Below are 14,427 nucleotides of genomic sequence, written 5' to 3'. Positions count from 1 at the left end.
TATATAAATATGTATATACATGTATATGATGTATTAATAGCAGTAACTTACCTTTCTAAAACTATACATTCTACGTTGCCTCTCCAATCGTCGGTTCAATGCATACAGTGAACACTGTATTGCCTGAAATCTTCTGACACATTTCTGTGCAGGTTTCACAGTCCAGTGGAGTCATGCCTTTATCCCCCAGTCCAGGTCCAAAAACCTTGGGCAGCAGAATGAAATACAGAAACCAAGAGAGCGTGGATTTGAGGAGAGTCTTAACCCAAAGACCTCTCCCTTCTGAAGTGGAAAACAGAGAAAATGAGTCTCCTCTGCCGGTATCTATAAAGTAGAAGAGTAGCATTGACAAAGAATTCTCTGCAACTCGCCAACGTCAAATAAAACTGTCTTGCATTGATATGTATACAACAAAACAACTACATTGAAGGATATGTTCTTTCTTGTTTTATGTTATAAATCGATAAGGCCCCTTTGCTTATGGAAATATGAAACCTGTTTTTTTAATTACTCATTTACTTATTCTACGCTGAACGCTAATCCCTCCAGCAAGATGACACCCCGTACACTTCTTTACAGAACAGTAGTCTGCGCTTTGCACATGACGCAGTGCCGCAGGCAGTACATAGGGGCCCGTAATCCAGATAGCTTGAGAAGTATTGGGAGCCTCACTACACAATATGCTTAACTGCTCCATTGCTCTGTTGCATTGCCTGGCTTAGTGACAGGAAAAAAGGGGGGGAACGACAAAGATCCAGCTATTGAAGACCAATGGACCATCCCCATACTCTAAGGAAGGCAAAGCTGGGCTCTGGCTCATTCATCTTGCAATTGACAGTGAGACAACCGGTTGTCAACCACATGGCTTTAAAGAAAGCATCAAAGCATCAGCGGAGGGGGGAAAAGGATGTAAGTTTGTGTGTGTGTGTGTGTGTATGAGGATGTGTGTAAGTGTGAGTATGTGCGTGTGAGTATGTGTGTGCATGTGTGTGTATGCGTAGCAGTGCTCATCATTCAGACCCTGTTACAGAGAGTTAATCCCTCTCTCTGATTGAGCGGTGGTAGTGTGCATAGCCTCGACTCCTGTCACGGGAGCAGCATGGTGTGTCCGTTAATGTTGGCGGCAGAAAATAGCCTTGTTTCAGTGTATTCACACAGCTCCGTATCACTGTCTTACTGTGAGTCCACTGAATTTATGACATATGTGACTCATGTGGGCTTATGAGCAATGTACAATTGGCTGTCAGTGAATGTCAAGCATAAATAAAGTGTTGCTAGGAAATTAAACCAAAGACTGCAAACAAAAAATCTTTAAGTATCATTTCAAGACAGATGTAGTGCATGCTAGTATTTCATAGTTGAGGTTTGGAATGAAATATTAAAGATTGTTGCATAAATGTTGGTGATTTTCTCGGGACAGGATCATTCAAACCGCTTTTTGATAATAAACAAATCTGTGTGTTTATTGAATGCTGTCTTGCATGTGGAAAGCAGAAGCTTTCATCATACCGCACTGTGATTGTAGAAATGCCTCTACATTTTAATAAAAGGAAATAATATTGTAGGCACATCTCATATCCTCTAACAGATTTACTGGCTAGCCATATGTGACAGCTCAGAGGATTCAGCAGAAGAGCCCGCCGAATGGAACGACCGTGAGATTGGTTCAGAAATGGCAGGCACCTTAATTCTAAGTCTGCAGCATACAGGTGCCTCAACTTTGAACCCTGCCAATCTAAGTCAACCAAAGGGTACCAACGGTGATGTCGAGCAAGACAGCGCACGCCACCAACCAAGCAATGACAACTCCAAACCAATATTTAACCAAGACTGACGAAGTTGCGCCATCCAGTAGATACACGTTCAAAGGGCAACCAACCACAGATTTCGCATGAAAGCAATTAAATGGATGTGATCTGTGAAATCAGCCGGTGATGTGGTCGGTTGGTAGAAATGAATGGGTGGAGAGAATACAATAAAATACAATTTCTTGGTGGGATGAATGAAGAGCAGCTGCCGGCGTAGCACCTCATTACACTCTGCACATCCGTTCGCTCCGAGCAAGACCGGCAAATGGTCACCAACAGGTTGTGATGCATGGCTGCTGGTACGCTCCGGTCCGACCGGAGGGTTTCCAGGTAATTTCATTGCAGGTTGATGCTTCATATTTGAAGTTTGGTGATGTAGAACTAACTCTGCCTGGCCTCAGATGACGCACACACACTCATGTCCGGAGGAAACACAGAATCACCCCTCCCTACAGCCTTCCTGTTTCGTCTCCTTCTCTGCAACCTTTCTTAGCAGCCACTCTGTCACTTCATTCAAATGCCAAGATGTCAGCAGCAACCTACCCAAAAAGAAGAGCCCTCATCAATGATTCCTTCAGTGGATGAATAGGAGACTTGTATGAACAGGAGTAATCAGGATTGAGGTCCATTTTTTTTCCTTGTGAGGGATTTTTAAACAACATTGGACTTGCAACAGCCTCTCCCCTCCTGGCTCGCAGACAACAGTATGACCTATATCCAGCCATTCCTGAGCATATCGTCCCCATCGTTATCATCATCATCTATATATTCAATCGGGTCACTCTTAATCAGGAGATCCTCGAGTGGAGCCTTAAAACCCTTTGATGAGCCGCCATCATCTTAAATGAGAATACTGTTCACATTGACACCACCATCTCTGGATTTTCTTCTTTTAAAGGGGACATCTCATACCACCAGGTGTGAGTGTGATTAGCCATTACAAGCCGTTTTCAAAATGTGCAGCATTGTGACATCACAGGTGGGCGTGTCCATCTAGATGTGTGACGGATAGATGGACACGCCAACCTGTGATGTCACAATGCTGCACATTTTCAAACCTGCTTGTAATGGATAATCACACTCACACCTGGTGGTATGAGATGTCCCCTTTAAATATATCTGTATAACATGAGGCAACTGATATGTAACATTACTGCCCTGCTCTGTGAAGTTCGAGTAGTGTATGCTTGGTAAGTTAATTTATTTTATTGGCAAAAGCAAAAGTCCTTCAGGACATAGATCATTAACATTGTATGCATGTGGACATATGCTAAGGTCTATAAGGTATCACTAATATGTATGGCGCCAGATATTATTGCATAATATTGTTTGTGCTGAATGTGTACTTTGTTATTGTTGCTATATTCTTGCTGTCCTGTTGTATAGTATCCCTTCAAGATTACAATTAATGTAAATATGCCTGCATCTGGTTATACGTTTGTGTGTGTATTATGTGTATCAAAACCAAAGAATTTGGTTTATACAACCATCTATACAGAATGACATGGTTCAAATGGTATCAAATTGGTGCCAATTCAGAAAAAACTGAAAGATTTAAAGGCTTTCTAATGAAAATGTTCTCGTGAAACATTGGCTGAGGTCCAATAATAACAGATATCCACATTATCATCATCTTCATCTTCCTTATTACCATCATCAACATCTTCTAAGAAGTAATTTACAGCTATAAATCAGTAATGAGGAACACTCTTTCATAAATAATGATTGTGCCAGAGCATAATCTAACGGCATATATAACGGCAGTGCTCTTCAAACGTGTTGCCTAAATGATTGCCAGATTTTGTCTTTGACATATAATCATGAAGAAATATTTTCACCAGGATCTTGTCTCAGTTATTTTACGTTGATGGAAAGAAAAGTTCTAAACGGTATAGTGATAAAAACACATACGATTCACAGAAAACACAGACAGCATACAAATTGGAAAGTCACAAGAAGACCTATCCGATATTGTGTCCTCTAAATCTTGCCCATTAATGTGATGTATTTGTAATCATTAACCAGCTGGTTTTATAAAGCATTTAGCCACCAGATGTCACTAATTGTTATTCTCCTGGAGGATAGCTATTTCAATTAAACTATTTAATCTCTTAATTAAAACCAGAATTCCAATTAATATACCATAGTTCAGATAATTAACATCTACGACAAATAGAACACAGATCTCTTTTACACCAGGGACTTTTTACAACTGAAGCTGAACTTGATAACGGAAACAAAAGGATCTCTATCACAATCATTAATCTTTGCCATTCCCGTGATGTATATTGTTCCAAACTAGGGGAAGCAGAGAAGGAAAAGCCAGAGACTTGTATCCACTGAGCAACTCCCCCTTTCACCCACCAAGGGAAGGGAGTTGCATTGCAGTTCAGCTGTTTCCTTTTTCCTTTCTCAGAGCTATATCTATGCAAATCAGTATGTTAACCCCCTGCTCTCTCTCTCTCTCTCTCTCTCTTTCTCTCCCTCTCTCTCTCTCTCCATAATTTTCTCAGAGCTATATCCATGCAAATCATTACGATATCCCCCTGCACACTCTCTCTCTCTCTCTCTCTCTCCCTCTCTTTCTCCCACTGTTGCCCCTCTCTCTCGCCCTCTCTCTTTCCCTCCTTCCCTCTCTCTCTCTTTCTCTCTTTCCCTCGCTCTCTTTCTTCCGCTCTCTCTCTTTCTCTTTCTCCCTCTCTCTCTCTCACTCTCTTCCTCCCTCTCTCTCTCTCTCTCGCTCTCTCTCTCTTCCTCCTCTCTCTCTCTCTCTCTCTCTCTCTCTCTCTCTCTCTCTCTCACTCTCTCTCTCTCTCTCTCTCTCAATCATTTGAATGGAAAGGAAACAGAGACAGTAATGTTGGAACGTTACCGCTGCAAACCGCACTAAAGTAGACATAAAAAAGTAATGCCACCTAAAGTTCCCAGAGGAGAGGCCACGGATCGTGACCGTCTCCCTACCGAGAAGACTCACACTGGGAAGGCAAACCGCTAGGGTCCCACCATGGGAAATAACCGCCCTAATACAGGCCCTCCACCCAACCAAATAATATCAACCCCCATCCGGTTGCATAACCTCCCTCTCTGAGCAGCCGGAGCAGGGTGCTCCTAATTGGTGATTGTATAACGGGGAACCGTATTACGTGTCATGGGATCCCCCCCCCCCCCCGTCTCTCTGTCTCTCTCTCTCTCTCTCTCTCTGGAGCCATCCATATGTATATATCTCTATATGCATAGAGATATATATAGACACTGTATATACATACCTACATAACATCTCCATACACCGCACATGGCATGGCAGTGTGATATATGTACCCGTGAACCCAGAGCCCTTTCTAACCCTCTCGGCGCCGATCCCTGGATAGTGAAGTGGTTCTGCTCCTCGACAGCCAAGCCCTCCCGCGGTCTGGGCCTGTGCCCCTTAGTGGCAGAGCAATGCTCATGGTGTGAAGGATGCCCCCCCGGCTGCGAGTGGCCATCAGGTGCTGGCTCATCACAAAGACAGCAGGACCCTGGAGATCTGATGGGCCGACGCGGACCCATGGAGAGCCCAGGGATGTCATCAGCGGATAGAAGCTCACCAGCCGCCGCAATGAGGAGGAAGAGCCGTGTCCAATGGTACAGATGCCTGTGATGATGCTACTAAATGACAGTATCCCCCCCCCCCCCCCCCCCCCCTCGCCCTTTGTAGGCAAAAAGAAACATGGCCGGTCAATATCCATTCTAATGACAGTTCATGCTTTTTGATATATGCAGCGTAGGTTATGAATAGATTTTGTGGTGGTGGTTGGGTGGGATGTGTTGGTGGTTGGGTGGGTGGGGAAGGATGTGGTGGTTGGGTGGCTGATGGTGATTGGGTGTGGGGGGAAGGTGGTTACTGTAAGCCGTTAAGTCACCAATAATGTATTTGGCGCAGAAAATCCACCTTCTGTTACTTTAAAGATCTGCCAAGAGATTGTTGGGTTTATGAGCACAGAACCTTTCCAATGTCTACTCTTAAAGGACAAACCTGGCATGGTTATTTCATTTCGTTATCACTTAAACCCCCCCAATTTAACAACCAAAAGCGGCCATGTTTCTTCTGCTGCTCTTAAGCACCAACTGTCTAGGGTACAGCAGATAGACACCTCTGTGGTTGGGGATTTCCATTGTTGCCTGAAAGTACTTTAAAACACAGTCCTAGATCTGCTCAGGTGCTTTGGGAAAATACATCCACAGTAAGGCCCAAATGGCCCTAATACATCTGTGTTGAGACACATCCATTTAGAGGAAAAGGGAGATTTCATTGTACTTTTGTGAAAAAATTACGCATGATATTCCACATGCAATTCCCTTGTGTTTCTTAAGAGAAAAACTTGAACTATGACCGCCTTGTCCTTTAAACATACCCTGACGAAATTAGCACTTCAGGGCTTCTTGCTCAGATGACATTTCGAAGTTAAAAAAATAAAAGCTGCAGCAGCAACCCAAAGACACTACTCATCAAGGGAATCAGCTGAGCTCAACAAACATGGCCTAAATAACTTCCCACTCACATGAACCATGGATTTCTTCCCTCCACTAATTACTAATCACCTTTGGGTGTTGTTACCTCTGTTTGGATTCATGACCTCAACACATACAGCAAGGACTGGGCTCAGAAAATATGAAGCATTATTCAAGCATGACTGGGAATCGCAATAACCTACGCATGTATAAACAGGTGTATTACAGGGAGCTAACAATGCACTCAATGAGTAATCATTAAGCCATCGAGGAACTAATGTCGCCGTTCGCTAACGTATTGCTGCAGTTACAGCTTTGTGTGATGAAGAGCCTCTCATTTGAGGGTGAAATGGGGCAATTATTTGCCAAACAAACGGTGTGGCGTTGTGTGATCGGGAGCACTGATATTTCCTTTCCTGTAAAATCCATTCCTCTTGCACCTTAGCGGTTATGATGAATCACCTGAGAATGAGCAAGTACAAAGCATTAATCCTTTAGGAGCCGGTGGGGAAAAAACACAATTTACAATGCATGTACGGTATAAAAAGTTTTTTTCTTCACCGCAATGGAACCTTGTAATCAGTTGAGGGGATAGTTTCTTAGCTGGCCCAGCAGTTTTTGCAAGAGGCGTTATCAAACCATTTCCCACTCAGATCTGGCTGTGGCTTCTCGCTGTGACATCACCATCAATCACCGTATTGATGGCGTGATTTCTTTTCTCCTTTGCACTGCACATTCTGTCTTCATAAACAAAATGTGTGTGTCTGTCTGTGTGTGTGTGTGTGTGTGTGTGTGTGTGTGTGTGTGTGTGTGTGTGTGTGTGTGTGTCTTGGCATCTACAGAGAAAAAAGCAAAAAATAAATAAATAAATGCCTTTTTTATGACAAAGTGAGATAGGATAGGGAAAGGGGTTGAAGGGGATTAAACCCCATCCAACACAAGTGGGGAACTTGGATCACAGCCAGCATGAACTGATGGAAGGATTCTGGGGCTGAGCGTGCAGCGAGAATCTCACAATCCAATTTGGAGCAGAACTTCCCCTCAGTAGTGTCAATGTCGCCTCATCACTTTTTCCTTCTTCCCATTGTATTGTCTTCTGCAATGTTACATAACTGGCAGAGGATATGCCTCTCTCTCCTACACCCATACACACACACACACACAGACACACCCAAATACGGGCACACATGAACACAGACACACACAAAGGCTTATTTGTGCGTCAATATTACCTCAATGTTAACCTAATGCAGGATTGGCCGGTTAACCAGCCAGCATTGACAGAGAAGTAATTACTTCCCGGTGCTCATCCTAAGGAAAAACAGAATCAGAGTACGCACACACTCAAAGGTGTATGTCAGGTTGCACAGGATGCTCCACAGCCATATTGATGATGATGATGGCATTTCGAAAGGGCATCTGCAATCATGATTGAGAAGACCGGCGACATCAGATGAAAGCTTGCTAAAGGGGGAGGGATACGTAGATCAAAACTCAGAGCCTTAGCGGTTTGTATGCCACAGGGTATAAAAGTGAAGGCAGGCCAGGAATGCCCGCTTTCTACCAACACGATGAATAGCTGTCTTTTTCCTGGCTGTTTAATCTCAGAGATTAAGTGTGACAACACAACCGAAGGATGTACATGCACACTATATCATACTTTTTATCTGTAATGGGCACGTCCATACTGATGCAGTCACAGGTTTGTATACACTTGGGGGGTGCACATTTGCACGCACACACACACACACACACACACACACACACACACACACACACACACACACACACACACACACACACATAAACACGCATACACACACACACACACACACACACACACACACACGCTCGCACAAGCACACAAACAGACACACACACACACACACACACACACACACACACACACACACACAATAAACTTCTTTCCCAGAACTTTATTACTAGTGATACAGGTGCCAGACCATCAAGTTACGATAGCAGAAGATTGTGATTTAAAAGTTTGAATATGACACACAATGCCAAGAGGAACCTGGCCTACCCAAAAGCATTGAGAGGCCAAATCTTTTCAAAACACCTTGCCCCACTAAACATTCATAATATAAATGTCCTACATTATATATGAACTATCCTTGCGTCACTGCCCGACATCAGAGCCATAGCCTCCCACAGATAAAAGAAACTTAAAAGGACTCTGTGAGTGTTCAGACGTCTTGATATCTGCCCTCTTTCTGAAGCATGAATCATGGTAAGGTTAAGAATCTGAGCCAAACTGTGAGACACCAACTACAATTTATGTCTGACAGTTTTCTTTGTCTCTCCGCTTATTCATCCGCAGTGTCCGATCCATCAAAGTGTTTCTAATGAGCGGACCAACTTCATCACTCAACGCACTTATCAGCATACTGCCCCCTTTTGGCAATCTCAGACTTGAAAAGGAGAATATTCATCAAAATCCACATGTACAAAGAGAAGCCCGCTGATGTATTTGCTATGTTCTCATTTACTTGCTTTTTCCTCCCCAAGTGAAATCCCTCTGACGAATAACTCCCCATATTGCGAGACATATCTCCATTTCTAGCTGTGCTGATGTCCCAGAGCTGTCACTGGCTGAGGACAGTGCTCTCCCATTGTGCTCACCATTTGTACTTTCTCCTGGATCTGGAAATAACAAGATGTGCTGGCCTGCTCAACCGGCTTGGACCCTGCTTGATTTCTCATTGTGTGTTTATGTGTGTGTGTGTGTGTGTGTGTGTGTGTGTGTGTGTGTGTGTGTGTGTGTGTGTGTGTGTGTGTGTGTGTGAGCGTGCGTACGTGTGTATGCGTGTGTTTGTATTTGTGTGTGTGTGTTTGTGTGCTTGTGTGTGTGTTTTTGTTTGTGTGTGTGTGTGTGTGTGTGTGTGTGCACTTGCATGTATTGCTTTGGTTGTGTGTGTGTGTGTGTGTGTGTGTGTGTGTGTGTGTGTGTGTGTGAGCGTGCGTACGTGTGCATGCGTGTGTTTGTATTTGTGTGTGTGTGTTTGTGTGCTTGTGTGTGTGTGTTTGTTTGTGTGTGTGTGTGTGTGTGTATGTGTGTGCACTTGCATGTATTGCTTTGGTTGTGTGTGTGTGTGTGTGTTTGTGTGAGCGTGCATACGTGTGCATGCGTGTGTTTGTATTTGTGTGTGTGTTTGTGTGCTTGTGTGTGTGTGTGTGTGTGTGTGTGTGTGTGTGTTTGTTTGTTTTTGTGTGTGTGTGTGCGTGTGTGTGTGTGTGTGTATGTGTGTGTGTGTGTGTGTGCACTTGCATGTATTGCTTTGGTTGTGTGTGTGTGTGTGTGTGTGTGTGTGTGCACTTGCATGTATTGCTTTGGTTGTGTGTGTGTGTGTGTGTGTGTGTGTGTGTGTGTGTGTGTGTGTGTGTGTGTGTGTGTGTGTGTGTGTGTGTGTGTGTGTGAGTGTATGTGGGTCCGTGTGGTAGGTGAGTCCAGCATACATCCTGACCTGGAGCATACAGGAGATGCTGTCCACATGGCTCGCTGACTGGCTAGGCACACAGCTGTCATGAAGAGGCTGAGAAGGTCAAGCATCAGGAAAATATGACTTGCTTAGAGTGACATGGTCATGTTGGTAGAACAGCTTGGATACTTCTATTCGCTTGGCCCCTCTCCCACCCGCCAGACCATAATACTAACTCATTATAGTGGATGCCCTATCCACAGCAGCTTGCTGTGAATACTGATACCGATCATTAGGGAGCAGGGGTTGAATGCGAACATGCTCACTCTATATTCTTACATTTAAACCGTCTACATTAGGGATGAACCCTGATCCCATAGGGTAGCACTCTAGCTACGTCAATCGGATGGCTGCTTTGTTGATTTCAGACACGGCCCAAAGGTGTCCCCTATATCAGATACACACCGATGGGTTCCACTTTTCTATATTATTAATGCAAGGGGACTTTTGACGGGATACATTCTGTTACAGGGATCTGCACCTCAGGGGAATAGCCTTCTGCATTCATGAGTGATGCTGTCAACTGAGCAGAATGCCACTGGGCCATATGCACTTCACTTTGACTGTTGCTGATCAAATGAGCTCTACCTTCCTCTGAGGAAATCATACTTTATAGCAGTATTTCCCACCCTTCATTGACACAAACTACAAATGTTTTCCCATAGAGTTGGTATAATCCTGCTATTATTATTTAGAGAGTGTATTTAGTGCAATAACATAATTAATCAGCAAAAAAATATTTATACAATATTTAACTAATCGAACCAATATTCAAATCTCTGACCAACATTTTTGTTTGGTAGGTATAACATATCAAAACCTTAATTTAAACTTGCACAATGTAAGTGTTCCCATTGGCAGCCTCTAGTGGCTGAACATGTAGCTACAGTTATAGCTATAGCAGTTATAGCCGTTACAGCCATATCATTCTAACGCATTTGAACAACTTCAAAAAACACGTTATTTACTACGGAGAGCAAAGCAACCAAGTTCTGTCTTCCAGCAGATAATGTACCTATCATGACCATACTAAAAACATGGATGGACTTCACGGGATGGGCGAGTTTCATTTTTGAGTTACTTCATAGTTCAGATTTTTTTTTTTAATGGAATAAATAGCTGCAGTAGCAAAGTTACATAGTGCAGGTTTAAGCACCAACTGATAATTGCTCACATTCGTCCTAGGGGACATGGGCCCCCTTGGCTGGGAAGCCCTGGAATAAACCACTACTCCATCTGCAGGAATTATGATCAGCAGATGTAGTGCCACTCTCAGGAACACAATCAACCCAGGCTTTGGCTGAAACAAACACTGAAGAGGGTTGATGTGGGCTTGCATTCAAGCCAACATCTTTCTTCAGCCCAAGACAATGATAAATAAGGTTAATGCAATATTGTAGTCCACACTAAAATGATTTATGGATATTTTGCAACACATTACAATGTCTTACCTGCAAAGTCATATGAGGGTTTTGATGCATTGTTTGAGTTTCACCATAAATGTAATAAAGATGCCCCGGTTATTATACGAGTGCCAGGGGCCATTCTGCAGCCACTCAAACATTGCAATTATAGAGGGACCCCCGTGACATCCAAGAAAGTTGAACTCACACATTTAAATGGGTTAAGGGACCATTCATAAGCATTAATGCCGACACCGATGACACATCCACTTGACCTTCCCATCACTCAGCACTCGTCTCCTTAAGTGATGGACAGAAGGAAGCGTTGGTTCCTCAAGTGGCTATTGTTGGGTGAATACATCATTAAATATTGCAAGATGGGCCTTGGCCCTTTTCCCAATGCCATACTGTATGGTAGTTTGATGGTTGTTTAACACAGGGAAACAATCTGCCCTATCAGATGCAACTGCAACTGCATGCAACTGCATAATGTGCATAATGGGTGCTTATGCAGATGAATGACGCTTTAATGACGCTGAGAAACAACGATGGGTTTTCTATTCTTAACATCTCCCAAATATCTCTAAACAGTCGGTGTGTGGGTGTTGTTGGATCAGGGGGAAGTAGATCCTAGTTGTTATGAATGCCACCGCAGATACACAAGCAACATCACACCCACACGCTTCCCTGAGTTTGGTTTATTGCTCTACCTTGCGCTGTGTGATTTGTGGTGCCTTTGAGAATAGTTTGTGTCCTGTAATATTCCATTTCAATTTTGTTGTGCTGGCTTCATGCCCTAGCTTGTAGAAGTCATAAAGCAAATAAAGTTAAAATGCCTTGCTGCTGCCTCTTTGAGCAGCGGGTTAGTGCAAGCTTCACTGAAATAAGTGAGTAGCACAAACCGATAAATTAGTTAGGCATGGCAGGAGGATTGAACTAGAAAATGAGGCTTGAATTAAAATAAGAGCGAGATGGAGTAGAGGCAGTCAATATGGTCCCTATACATCCACCGACTGGGATGAGTCTATTTGTTTCCTCCAAGCTGCCCAATGGCATGCTGTATTTTAATCATAGCAATTGGTGGAATAATCAAATAAATTATGCAACAATGCTCTTAGTGAGGCTGGGATGAAGAACCAGGGCAGGGGACAAATAAATGACTAAATAAATAAATAAATATGTGAGATAGTAAAAACCAGGCCAATGTGGTACATTTCTAGGCTTTGTGGCACTGTTTGGGGATCCAAGTCGTTTTATGTTCTCATGTGGGTCCCCTCTGAAACTTATATGAAACAAAGTCACCTCCCTGCTCATTGTGAATTATGCTGGATAGACAGGAGGTTGACAGAGACATAACATTTGTTTTTCCTAGGGGTTCAGGAATTCAATCAGCGGTTTGCTATGTGCATATAAACACATTTATTCAGACGCCAACATATGTTTCACTGCGAAAGATTCGTGGAAACATTTCATCTCCACGGCCCCACGTACCAGAGCCCCTTTCTGTGTGAGTGTGATCCCCCGTTACCGAAGTGCCAAGCCAGACCACTCAGGGTTACTCTAAAGGTCCGCCAGCACACCGGACCCCCGAGGGCAAACAGCAGTCTCCATAACCTCCCCTCCCTAAAGTACCATATTGTTCATGGGTGTTCTGCTACTGCCTCCCTCGCCCCTTTATTGCATTTTTCTCCATTCATGTTTTATTTATATCCTGCTAACCCCCAACCACCACCCACCTACCTACCCTGCTGAGGTCCATAGGCCCTCTTAGCCCCTTAGCACTCCCCCTCCCGCTGTGCCTTGACTGCCTGCTCCTTTCCTCAGTAATCGAGGGCCAGAAACACAACCTAGCTGCCCCCCCCCCCCCCCCACACACACACACACACACACACACACACACACACACACACACACACACACACACACACACACACACAAACACCTAGAGGCCCAGGTAGCCCCCCGTTAAACACTGAACGGTGAAGGGTACAAATGGGCCACGTGGTCAATTAGCCCTCTCCTGGTACAGCATGGCCTGGCAGGCATCGCTGATACTAACGATGAGTTCCCACAGAGGAATACGAAGACAGTTCATACCTGAGGTGTAACTTAAGAAATCAATATACTGTTATTAAGGTTCTCAATCATCTCCTTCAGTCCTCTGACAGCCCCCAGGCCCATTGACTTACTCCTGCCCAGCGTACACAGCCAGTAATTCACTCGAATCCAAAGCCAAGTAGAATCCATCACTGCAATTTTAGCATTGGTGATTATTTATACCGACGTTGTTGATGTCTAACAACGCAGTAAAGTCACTCTGATAGTATTCATAGCAGGAGAGATAGAGCACTCTGCCATAGTGGTTTCTGTGTGATCTGCCTTTATGGGAGCACACTCAAAATGTAAAAGGCTATGCAGGAGGGTCCGGATCACTACTTTCTCCAAATAAAAATGTTTAAAAACCAAGCTGTTATTTATTGACGGCTCTCCCATCCCCCTTATCGCCATCCCAAGCGACTGAGCGTCCATGCCAGTAGGCCTATGCAAATATCCACATTAACCATCCAATAAGCTGTTTCAAGCGGTGGCCCACGCTGCTGATTAAAGGTAATCAAACGAAAGAAACCACATAATATTGGCCAGTGAATGGTTTCCGGATCGTAAAAAGAAGTGAATAAGCGAAAAGAAAGGACTTAACGTAACATTTTTGTTTAATTGTATCTAGTGCTGGCGTTGCGGTTATAGCGTTGGCTCTACGGTCAGCGGTCTTTGAATCCATTGATACTTTCTCAATTAATTACAATCAGTAAACATGGCGAATAACATGTTATAAATCCGTCCTTAATATAGCCTTTATAACAAACAAGACTTTAAAATTCAGCAGGGGACTTTTCTTCAGTCAGCCACACCTTCAGAGTGACACGCCCACCCAGCGGCTCATTCTGACTGCCTAACATCTTCAGAAGAGAGAAAAATGTCCATCTTATTCAATCTAGAGGGTTTGTATTTTTGCACTGATGATTATGGAAATGCCTTGATTATATTTGAGTAAATATAGCACTTATCGTTATAAACAATGGTAAGGACCTTCTCCGTATCAGGTTGCCAGACGGTGAGCTGCTGGCCTGGCATCGACCCGGCGGTGTCTCCTGTCAGGTCACCGAGGAGAGGAAGATCGGAGGCTGCTGTCCGTGGTGCTGAAGTTGTCAGGACCGAGTCTTGCAGAACATG

This window comes from Pollachius pollachius (assembly GCF_949987615.1).
Source record: "Pollachius pollachius genome assembly, chromosome: 8".
Classification (NCBI taxonomy): domain Eukaryota; kingdom Metazoa; phylum Chordata; class Actinopteri; order Gadiformes; family Gadidae; genus Pollachius; species Pollachius pollachius.
This window is presented reverse-complemented; position numbering follows the sequence as displayed.